Here is a 12321-nt window from a genome sequence, read left to right as displayed (position 1 = left end):
ATGGTGGGCACTCGTCTGAGAGCAAAGGCTGCAACTCTGGCTGGGAGGTCTGCACTGTCTACCCCAGCAGTGGCTGATGCCTCCACCCCACCTAGACAGAGATGCTGAGGGGAGAGGCTGTTCTCACCAACAAGGAGGGGCTGGTGGGGAATGTGAAACTCAAGGGCAGCCTTGGCTGCAGTGACAATGAAATGGTGCAGGGCAGCAAGAAGGGCGCACAGCAAGCCCCTGGTTATCTGAGATATGGAGAAGGCTCAGGTACTCAATGTATTTTTTGCCTCAGTCTTCACCAGCAATTGCTATAGGTACACTGCCCAAGTCGCAGAAGGCAAAGGCAGGGAATGGGATAATGAAGAACTGCCCACTCTAGGAGAAGATCAGGTTTGAGACCATCTAAGGAATCTGAAGGTGCACAAGTCCATGGGACCTGATGAGATGCATCCATGGGTCCTGAGGGAACTGGCGGATGAAGTGGCTAAGCCACAATATTTGAGAAGTTGCATCAGTCCAGTGAAGTTCCCACTGACTGGAAAAGGGGAAATATAACACCCATTTTTAAAAATGGAGAAAAGGAAGACCCAGGGAACTACAGGCTGGTCAGTCTCACCTCTGTGCCCATCAAGATCATGGGGCAGATCCTCCTGGAAACTACGCTAAAGCACATGGAAAATAAGTGAGTAATTGGTGACAAAGCACATGGAAAATAAGTGGGTGATTGGTGACAGCCAACATGGCTTGACTAAGGGAAAATCGTGCCTGACAAATTTGGTGGCCTTCTACAACAGGGTTACAGCATTGGAGGATAAGGGAAGAGCAACTGATGTAATCTACCTGGACTAGTGCAAAGCATTTGACACTGTCTCACCTGACATCCTTGTGTCTAAATTGGAAAGACATGAATTTGACGGATGTACCACATGGTGGATAAGGAATTGGTTGGATGGTCGCACTCAAAGAGTTGCGGTTAACGGCTTGATGTCCAAGTAGAGACCAGTGACAAGTGGCGTTCCTCAGGGGTCAGTACTGGGACCGGCACTGTTTAACAGCTTTGTTGGTGACATGGACAGTGGAATCAAGTGCATCCTCAGCAAGTTTGCTGATGACACCAAGTCATGTGGTCAACATGCTGGAGGGAAGGGATGCCATCTAGAGGGACAGGCTTGAGACCTGGGCCCATGCAAACCGCATGAAGTTCAACAAGGCCCAGTGCAAGGTTCTGCACGTGGGTCAGCACAATCCCAAGCACAGCTATAGGCTGGGCGAGGAATGGATTGAAAGCAGCCCTGAGGAGAAGGACTTGGGGGTATTGATTGATGAAAAGCTCAACATGAGCCAGCAGTGTGTGCTTGCAGCCCAGAAAGCCAACTGTGTCCTGGGCTGCATCAAAAGAGGCGTGACCAGCAGGTCAAGGGAGGTGATTCTGCCCCTCTACTCTGCTCTTGTGAGACCCCACCTGGAGTACTGCGTCCAGCTGTGGGGGCCCCAGTATAGGAGAGACATGGAGCTGTTGGAGCGAGTCCAGAGGAGGGCCACGAAGCTAATCAGAGGGCTGGAGCACCTCTCCTGTGAGGACAGGCTGAGAGAGTTGGGGTTGTTCAGCCTGGAGAAAAGGCAGCTCCGGGGAGATCTAATTGCGGCCTTCCAGTACCTGAAGGGGCCTACAGGAAAGATGGTGAGGGACTGTTTATCAGGGAGTGTAGTGACAGGACAAGGGGTAATGGGTTTAAGCTGAAGGAGGGTTGATTTAGATTAGATGTTTGGAAGAAATTCTTTACTGTGAGAGTGGTGAGGCACTGGAACAGGTTGCCCAGAGAGGATGTGGAGGCCCCTTCCCTGGAAGTGTTCAAGGCCAGGTTGGATGGGGCTTTGGGCAACGTGGTCTAGTGGAGGGTGTCCCTGCCTATGGCAGGGGGGTTGGAACTAGATGATCTTTGAGGTCCCTTCCAACTCAAACCAATCTATGACTTTATGATTTACAAACAGCAAATTCAGAAGGCAGATCCAGCTGCCTAGCTGACAAAACACTCGGGTTCGTCTGTTGGTTTGCAGGTGGGCTTTTGCTTCCTTGTTTTACAACACTTTATTTGTTGCATAAGTACAGAAATGCATTTTTTAACAAATAAGGGAGTGACAGCATGGCAGTCTCAGCTGAGGGTGCAAGGCAGGTCCCCTCTAGTGGAGAGATTCCCAAGAGAGCTGCAATCCTCATGCCAGGACCTATATAACTCTCAGTGGTCAGAGGCTGGCACTGACCCACCTGATGGATCCTGGAGACTGCAGTGCATGCTTCAGGCCCCAACTCATTTTTTACCTTTACACTAACCCCAAGAAGCTTCAACAGGGCCTGCTCCATGGGCAATGCCAGGACTGGGCAATAATCCAGGATAGTCACAGCAGCTGGACAGACAAAAGGACCAGGTATCTGGCTTCACATACAGCCTCTGGAGCAGAGGAGAAAGACAACAGGGAAGCCCTTAGGCCTTGGCAAGCAGTCAGCTTTTATTATGGTCTTCCCATCTATCACATAGCCCTCCAGAAAGAAAACTTTGGGAACCCACCCCTCATCCCCCCACCTCCCCAATTTTAACATGTTTTGCTCCTTCCAGAGAAAAAACATTCACCGATTCAGGAAGCAACCTTCAGGGAGGTGTTTCCCGCCAGGGGAGAGCGAAGAGGAGCCAGCAGTGGGCAAGGAGCTGCCTCCGCGCCTCTGCCTGCAGTAAGTACATGTTTCCAAGCTCGTGCTCACATCCCTGTGCCAGGGACTCTGCTGGCTGAGGCTAACGCACCTAGAAGGAGAGGTCACACACTACAGCCTGACGCCAGCTAGCCAAATGCATTTCACAGCTTTTAAGCCCAGCTATTACTTAATATCTGCTGCCAGGAGCCACCTTGTCTGTGCTGACATCATCTGGTCAGCTTTTTTACACTTTCTAACAGAAACTATGACACACTCCAGCAAGAATAGACACTTAATGCCAAGAAACAGACAGTATAACTCAGGGCCCCAAATGGGTTTGAATAATTTATTTCTAATTCAGCTTCATTTTTACAACTTTTGGAAGAATCTTTTTGAGACTAAAACTTCCATACACAGATTTTCTGTTCACAGAGCACTGAAACTTTTGAAAAAATTTTCAACAATTTCAAGTTGAAAAATCATTTCAGAGTATGTTTCCCTGATAATATAATCTGCATTCACTTGATCATGACAGAATTTCCTGTGGTAGGTATCCTATTTAAACGTGACCCTAAGTCATATTTTTATGACAGTGCCTTTGGTGTACAGTAAGAAATACATCAAAAGGGTTGTTAACAGCTGAAATCAATGCCACTCATATACTGGTAAAGAAGAAGAAAAAATAACTTTGTTTCAGCAATTTACTATGACACTGCTGAGTATCAAATAAACGAAAACAGCTTGACAGCAGAAGCCAATTGGGAATATAGTTTATTTTGTCTAAAGTTATATATAATTTTACCAATAATTCAAAGCCATCTAGAACCTGTCAAAAATAGCGTAACACAATTATGGCTGAGCTCATGATTTTCATTTTCTAAACAGGACAGGTAAGGTTCATTGCTGCTTGGTACCATTCCACCTACTTCCTCAGAATAAATGCAGAGGTGCACATCAACTAAACACTGCAAAATGCCAGTTACATGCTACACCTGAATTTTATGGAATTCTTCCATTTAAGTTAATGACAGAAGGATTCATCATCAGAGACCATAGACATGGGAGCTTAAGAAAAAGAAAAAGGTATATTTTCATGTTACAGCAGAAAGACCCAAAGGTTAGAAGACTAGTTGTTTCTGATTGTGTCTAGAACATTTTCCAAAGCCAGAGATGTCCAGGGAAAGATTCACATGGAACATGCTGGATTTCAGATCCACATCTTAGTAAATTTACCGGGGTGGCAACTTTTTCTGCTTTCAGTAGGAGAGAGATGGACATTGGGGGGTGAAGAGGGAAATACAGGAACATCATGGGAAATAGTAGGAAAAAAGCTTATAAGCAACCTTCAAGACACCAATGGGAAGTGAAGAGATAGCACTATCTTCAGGGAAGTGTCAGACTACTCTGGTCTGCCACAGCAATGTCAGTAGTGTCTTCTCCTGCCATTTGCCATGTGCCTCATCTCAGGACCTGCTTCCCACATCATTTTCTGAGTCAGCAGCATAACCCCTCTGCTGAATAGCATCAGATCAGAATGTAAAGAAGGGAAAAGTGCCAGCAGCAGTACTGCTCTCCAGGAAGAGGGTAAAGGTCCTTTGAAAATGTGAATTTGTTTACAGAACAACAAATAATTGTTGCCAAAAGACTATATTGACTTCAGTGTAGCTGAACATATTACCTGGTACAGTAAGAGTATTTTTTATAGAAGCTTATACTGTATCATTTTCCTATGCTAACTCTGTTGATCTTTGCTTCAAAATAATGGCAGTTTGAAATAATTAAAAGAGTAAATGAATCAAATAAAAATACCCACAATATATTGCTCTTTCTCTAAACCAGAAGACATTATTTAGTGGTAGTAGAAATAATAATTTGAGGGAAGTATGACCTGTTCTTGCCTCTTTTACAATCACCAACCTCAACAAAGTTGAATTTTCTTTCATGATGTCTGAAATTGGCCCTGAATGTCTAATAATTCAAAACCAGAATCACTGTTTAAAACCCAGGTCTCATTACTTTCCTTAAATAATTTATTATAATAATTTTACACATACTAGTTCCCCTAGGCTGGACAAAGACTAAAAAACTTTGTCAAGCATTTTCAGTTAACTATTTTTTTATAATGAAGTCATAATTTTTATGACTGTATAAACTGGGTGCTAGCAGTACTATTTCACTCTTCATATGTGATTGAGTGTGTGGGTAAAATAATGCTTTTTCCTGTGATGTGACTCTATTTTTCATAAATGGAAGGAGTCACTTTTTCCTGCCCATAAAACGTCCATGTCTGGGGCAAGATTTTAATGATTTTGTACATTCTCTATAAATCTTTTGCAATATTAATAAAAATAACTTTTCAAAACGGTCAAAAGACCATTGTTATTACAAAGAGTTATTTTTTGCGAATAGCCAAGACAGTGTGATATCTTAGAAATGTTACTGTAAATAACTGCCATCAGAGGAAAAAAAGGCAGAATTAAGAGGTCCCAAATATGGCAGAAATAGATGTCTGAAATCTAATGACAAGCGTGCTCATGCGTTTATCAGGGATATATGCTCAAAGACCTAATGACCTGGATTTTTCTTCATGAGATCAGTGTCTAATTCTATGTTTTATTTTACACTACAGTTCCACAAGCAGTCTGTTCTGGCACAAGGTAACAGTACTTTTGCTAAAACGGGTGGTGTCTCTCTTCCTGTCCTCTAATAACCATTTGCCCCTGTTACACTGTTATGTAGGCACTAGTGCATACATGAAGTCAATCAAACAGCTCACAAACACACATATCACCTTGAAACATGTCGCTTCGGGCCTCCAGTGGTCAGCCATAATAAACAAGAAAAAAAAAATGGAAATGGGATAGATCACAATAGATTCAGCTGGACACACCAATCAAAATTAATCTCATTAATTGTCCAGCTCCAAGTCTTTGCTATAAACCCTTTTCTCTGCATTGTAATTGTACTATGCTATACTGCTGCACGTATTTACATCCACTTCATAGCAGAGATAAAAACTAAAGAAAGGTATAGTGGGAGAGCAAAGCACAGCCTGTAAAAGTGGTGATAATCTGTGGAATTCATTGCCTAAAGTTGTTAGAGATTCTGAATCTGTTTCTCGTTTGAAGTTTCATTTGAAGTTTAATGCTTTGGATATGTCTTTTTCTGAATATATGTGTGTTTGTACTTGCTTCCAAGGTTACCTGTATTTTATTTTTAAAAATAGATTAACATTAAATACTTGCAGACTGATCTAAAAGTCACTGAAATTAATGGAAAACCTCCCGATGACTTCATTGGTCTTTGGATCACATCTTTAGGGAACTGTCTTCTTACAAACCAAGATTATCAGGCCTTTGTAGAGTATAAGTCTGTATTGACATTAATGCAGTCAGTGATTTATAATAGCTGAATATCTGATTCTACCTCCAGTGAGCCCAGTTTTCCAAAACCTGAATCATTGTAATTGCTTTGTGAGTATTTCAGCCATACATTATTTTGCAATGGACCACAAGAGTGCTTTGAGCAACAACTACAAAATTCGTTAAGACTTGCCAGAGACTGTATTCCAAACTGTAAGGTAGCCTTGTGGATACCCTGCTGAGCTGCTAAGTCTGATTACTGCAGCTTAACAGTGCTATCTTTTCACTTCTGGAATTGCATAGAGAATAAACTAAGCACTTTGTCCCAGTCACCAATTTAGACAGAGCTCCTGTTGCTGTGTAGCTTTGATTTATCCAGAAACACTACTTTGGAATGAGTCTCACATTATACATATCTGTCCAGTACAAAGAAAAAAGCAAAAACAAAGGAAAAGCAAAGGATTTGCATTTTATATCTAGTTTTAATATTTGGAAAATCTACATTAAAATTTCATCTCTTTTATAATGTGATGTTACTACTTTTTTTTTCAGACAGAAACTTGGAACATTGCAGTGCAGCTTATCTGTTCATACAACTGAAAAAAAAATGACATAAAGAGGGATGACAAGCATTATTTAATTTCAGAAATAAAAGCATTTCAGATGAACTTACATTGATTGAGGTCTTTTTCGTGTTTATATATGACAATCCCTAAGAGATTCACTTAAAATAAGAATAAATAAACTGAATTTGTGTGTCAATAACCCTGTCCATTTCTGTGTTTATAAAACACAGCAATAATTTTGAATAATAATTGAAATCATAGTTGTAATGTAAGAAAAAAGATCCATCCATCACTGAAATTTTACAGTGTACCCCCCACACATTAGCTCTTCTCTGGCCAAAAGAGTTTTGAGTGTATCTACTGTCCACCTAAATATAAAACAGTAAAAATTGGATCACTGAGCCAGAGAAATAATGCTATGTGGTTTATGTGAGATTCTTTAAAATAGTCGTACTTTTTCTCAGCCCCCAAAAAACCAACTTTGAGCACTGCTCAAGCTTTGAGTTATGTTGAAATATGGCTAACAATGGGGAACTGCTATAATGGCAAAAATATTTTCTTTCTGCTTTAGGCTAATTAAGGCAGAAAATGTTTCATTTTTACAGCCTATATATTAAACCTTTGACAGTTATACAAGTGAAGTCATTTTCCTGGAAAAAAAAGAAAAACTGTGGACTATGCAAGATGATAACCTTTTCAAGGGGCAGACCTTCAGTTCCTCAGCAGAACATTTGATTCACAGCTCCATAACAGTTGACAGTTTATCATTACATTGGCTACTCTACGTGAGCCCTGCCAAAATCAACCATGCTTAGAAACTGGAACATTCCTCAAGTTAACAAACCACTTCTTTGCTTTAAAGGCCTGATCTAAATTAAGGCCAAAAGACTTCCCCTTGATCAGTATCAGAAGAAGGTGAAGTATTGGTGAAATATTTTGCAGACTTCACTTACTTATAACTGGAGGACAGCAGACTGAGGGAAACACAAAAAATTATGGTCTTGATTGCAAGACATTTTTTGGGTTTCACATTTAGTGTTATCTCCATGGTCAGTGCTAGCTCAGCAGTAAAGCAGAGTGACTTGCCCCAGATGTCCCCCTTTTTTTTCATCCCTCAGGTATATGGCAGGGAAATCAATCATTGTGAAGATGAAGTTGGCAGGAGGGATGTACAGTTTTGGTGGGTACTAGTTGCACCAAAACTTTTAGCTTTCAGCAGTGTAGGGGAATAGGAGTGGAGGCATTCACAAAATCAGGCCCACTAATACTTGATGGTCCGAGCAGTTTGCCAGGTCTGAACACCGTGAACGGCTCACAGAGGATGGTCCTTGAAACATTCACTTTATCTTTGGCAATATGAAATTCTACCAACATTAGTAAGAAACCTTGAGCCACACATTGTAAAAAAGGTGAACTATGGAAAAATTCAACGTCTTTGAGATAGGTGAGGTCTGAAGCCATCATCTGAGTGAATACTGATGGTGTAACGAAGGCGGATGGGATTCTCTGGGATATGCATGCCAAGTCCAGGAAGCAACAGGCATTGGTGTACAAGGCATTTGGGACTGGGTCAGGAGGACTCCTCAGGATGCCGCACAGCACCAGGCCCTCCCTGCTGACATCATGCAGAGGGGAACTGCCTACTGTGTACCTTCCAGAGTAAGCAAGAAAAATGCACTTAGTCCATGAAGTAAAAAGTTTTGCCACCACTGTCCTGTGCTGTACACTGCAGTATTTGGAGAGAAACTGCTCAGAATGGCACTTTTCCCTCCAGCTTCTCTTCTTACACTTGACTGTAGTAAAGATCGAGCCTTTAATTTCTTTCTAGTTTCCCAAAATTAATTTAATATAAACAGTATTGTATTCACCTTCACCTTGTGGTTTTTTAGAAAAAGTCAGCAGTTCCCATTTTCCTAGACTATTCAGCTAGTGACTGTACCAAATAATTACTTTTTAAGAACATAGATTATCCATACCTGGACTTTCTTTGACAGAAAGATTCATATTCCACTTAAAAATTAATTTATATATGATACCACGGGTCATTAAACTGGGAGAGAAAATGTAATTGCTGGACAGCCAGAAAAAAGGTGAGCTTAACCGAAACAAAGAACAGAGGCTCTATCAAGAGGAACCACTTAATAGAGCAGAAATTTTCCATTAAATTCCCTAAAGACAAATTTTGGTTCATTTTTTGAAACATGCATTTAATAGTTAGAAGCTTGACAGTTGGAAGGTCACAGGCCTTTGTTAAAGATTTAATACTTCTGCCATTTCTGAATCCTTCCTGAGCAGCCTTTTATACACTATGTCTCCTAGTTTAGGTTTTATACAGTATGCTAATCACCCTTTTGCTTCTTTTAAATTCTATGATTCTACAATATTTCATTGTTTTCATGCATTGCATTCATCCTGTCTCTGTTGCCCCTGAGACAGCAAGAGGCAGTCCTTTTGCTAGCCTCTTTCCTTCCCGCTTGCTTCTCTGTCAGAGAAGGATGCTTTGCCTAGGCTGGAGACTGATTATTGGTCTTGCTCCCCTATTAGACTCCTTTTTCATTTCAAGGTAAACACCATTAAAGCCTTTCTTGATAAGGTCAGTGCTCATCAGAGACCTTCCTAATTGCATCCTCCTCTTGGCAGATATCACTGACCTGAATGCTGCTCATTGCCTAACACAGACTTTTGTCTTTTCTACAGCAAAATGACAGAGTTGGTGCAATTTACTGTCATAAATTGGAAGGTTTAGTTACTTCCCCTCACTACAGAGAGCTTTGCAAGACATTTTAGTTCTGTCTGCCTCCAGCAAAGAATAAAAAAAAAAAAAAAAAAAACAACCCACAAGACTTCTCAGGAAGTTAAAGATCCCTGGGAGGCAGGCTTTGGCTGAGTGTTTAAACAAGTAACCCTGTACTGTTCAAAAGACAGGAGTGGATACAGACCATATGTGAAGCAAGACAAGGTTCAGGGAGGCTGCACAATGTTGTGTCTGCCCCCATTTCACAAGAGTCAGGACCATGTGCTGGATTGTCAGTGCTTCCAGACTCCAGTGCAGCTCAGGAGATCCACAGCAAAGAACAGGAGAATGAGGCATGTGGCTCGCACCGGCTGTGCCTGCTGCTTGCAGGCTGTTTCTTAATTTTTTTCACTAATCTGAAAAGGTGAAATTCTGCCATATTATGCCTAGTTCTGACACTGATTCTTCTATCTCAGGGAGTTTCCATTTCACTTGCAAGATACCTGCTATCTCAGTCCACGCTTGTCAGAACTGCTCTTCATGATGGAAGAACAGTAAGCCTTTAGGGGAGCAAAATAAGGCATCATGCATGCCAGGCTCTGTCTGTCAGTGCAGATGTATGCTAGTAACTTGAGGTCAGGAATTAACAGGCATCCGTCACAAATGTAATTGTGTCAGTTTCACCTTTCTCAGAAACTGTTGCCTGGAGCTAGAGATGTCACAATCTCCTTAGAAAAGGGAGATGCAAATGGCAAAATCATTAGACTGAAGGTATTTTGAGGCAGGTTTCTCAAGTCTGTACAATATCTCAAATTTCCCAGGAGTCTATCTCTTTGATTTTTCTTTTTTTTAATAATTTCCCCTACAGTTAGATTATTCTATCTCAGTCTTTGACTCAACAACTTAATATCATGAAGGAAGCAATTTGAGGATAGTGACTAATTGGTATAGTATTTCTTATATCAGATAGTAAAGCAATGTAAAAGTCATGCAGAAGAGCATGATTTCATGTTCTAACAATATGCAGAATAAACATCATTTAATGGCTGAAAAAGTAAAGGTTAAAACACCCACCATTCATTTCTCATTGAGCAGAAAATATTTAGCAGATGTTTTTTGAACTCCTACAGGAAGATCAGCAAATTTAGTCTCCAGGGAAAGGTGTGGATGTGCATGTATACATGCATGTACACGTGCTCTGGTCTCACCTAAGTCTGATTATTTATATGGGAGAGAAATGCATAAACTGAAAAAGGTAAAGTTGTGAGTAGCTGGACTTCTTTATATTGTGTGGGATTGTATTAAAGGCATCTTGAAATTAGTGTGTACTGGGAAATGTCTGTAAATTATAAGGAATGCCAATGTTATTTTCCGTAAGACTGAGGGAGTCAAGGTCTTCCATCTGGCTTCAGAATTCCCTCATGAATATTTCACATTCCCGTTCTCAGATAGGAAAGAGTGAGCAGATCCTTGTATAGATTAAGAGTTACCATAGTTATCAACATCCAAAAAACACTTCAGAAGGCTAAACAAATCTGTAACTACTAGAGACTAGAGCGAAACTTTTCTGGTATAATCTTCCACACCTATATATCTATTTTCACTTTGCCATATTTTCTTTTGAAGCAAGCGATATGACTCATCATCAGAAACAGGATATTAGATAGACAGACTATGAGTTGGTTCTCACTCATACTATGTCAGCTCCTTTATTTGAGCGGATTTGCAGAGATTAAGGTAACACTTCTTGTTTGGTCATCGTATGAGACTATGTCCATGTAATCTTCTCATTGTCTTCTGTTCGTCCTCTTTAGTATGATGACTGTTCCCATCTCTCTTGGTGGAAAGATAAAATTTGTAAGTGATGGTGAGATATCTAGACAATTGTGGAAGATAAATGTTCATAAACACACATATCTTGAGGTAAATAAGATAGATAAAATACCCATTAAATAAAATTTATGAACAAAAAAGGAAGGCAAATGTTGGCTCACCTCATCTGAATGATTCACCCAAAGCAAGTTTCAGTGGTATCATCCTTGCCATGAAGCAGTCATAAAAATGCTAGTAATGATTAGCTATGGGGTTGATACAAATTGAATTATGAGCCCTCTATTCTGATGTTCTTTTACACGAGAGAAAAACTTTATGATGCCTGTTTTAATTAGGTTTTTGTCATAAATAATATCAGTTCATTATGTTATAAAGAAGACTTGGGCATCCAAGAATGAGACCCATAAAAGCCGCCATGCTAAGATAGGACCAACCTGATCTAGCCAGTATGACTATATAAACTATCTGGCATCCTATGTCTCCCCAGAACTAAGTTGTCACAACCTCTTAGGATCCACAGCAGAATGTCCTCTCCTGCATAACTCAGGTCTCAGGAGGTCTTCGAGTCCAAACTCCTGCTCAAAGGAGAGTCAACACTGAATTCACAGAAGCTTACTTAGGTGCTTTTTTCTTAAGGTTTTGAAAACCTCCAAAGAAGGAAACCCCAAGGAGCTCCACTTGTAACCAGCCCCATGGAGAGAATGAACTTTTAATCACGGTCATCTTCTCTTTCTAAAACCAAGGATGGATCCATAGTGTTTTTCAAAAGGTGGCAGCATGTCTAAGCTGTCAACTGGCACATTCGCACCTATGTAGACAAGGCACAGACAACTCTTTGGACCCATTGGCATTAATCAAGTAGATGATCACTTGAAGCAATTACTACAGGCCCTATGGGGCATGCTCACTAGCAGATTTTCCTAGGGAACTGTTGCAATAGAAAAAGAGTACTTACAGATTTTGGAGTTTCCCAAGTACCGACAGAAGTTTGGAAGATCAGTCTGCAAATTAGATATATGTTTGTGATGTCAATAGCAAAACATATCGTCTACACAGAAAACTATTAAAGCCACAGTATTTAGTAATACGAGGGCATATATCAAGCTCAGAATCATAATTATTTTTCCAGCTTTAATTGCTTGATTT

General features: G+C 40.6%; 1 long non-coding RNA gene across 2 annotated transcripts in view; it reads right to left on the bottom strand.

Annotated features, from left to right (window-relative positions):
* Positions 1 to 12321, bottom strand: part of LOC142600944 (uncharacterized) — a 74385-nt gene that overhangs the window by 17831 nt on the left and 44233 nt on the right. Inside the window, exons 2-3 of one of the 2 annotated variants that reach the window (XR_012834444.1) lie at positions 12131 to 12176; positions 8428 to 11178 (exon numbers count right to left, since the gene is read on the bottom strand). This is a non-coding gene — a long non-coding RNA (uncharacterized LOC142600944). Of the gene's footprint in view, positions 1 to 8427; positions 11179 to 12130; positions 12177 to 12321 lie in introns of those variants that run through there. The other variant, XR_012834443.1, reaches the window with a different exon arrangement.

Source organism: Balearica regulorum, chromosome 3, assembly GCF_011004875.1.
Source record: "Balearica regulorum gibbericeps isolate bBalReg1 chromosome 3, bBalReg1.pri, whole genome shotgun sequence".
NCBI classification, from domain to species: Eukaryota; Metazoa; Chordata; class Aves; order Gruiformes; family Gruidae; genus Balearica; species Balearica regulorum.
Note: the sequence above shows the minus strand (reverse complement) of the source record. Positions and strands in the feature narration are given on the sequence as shown.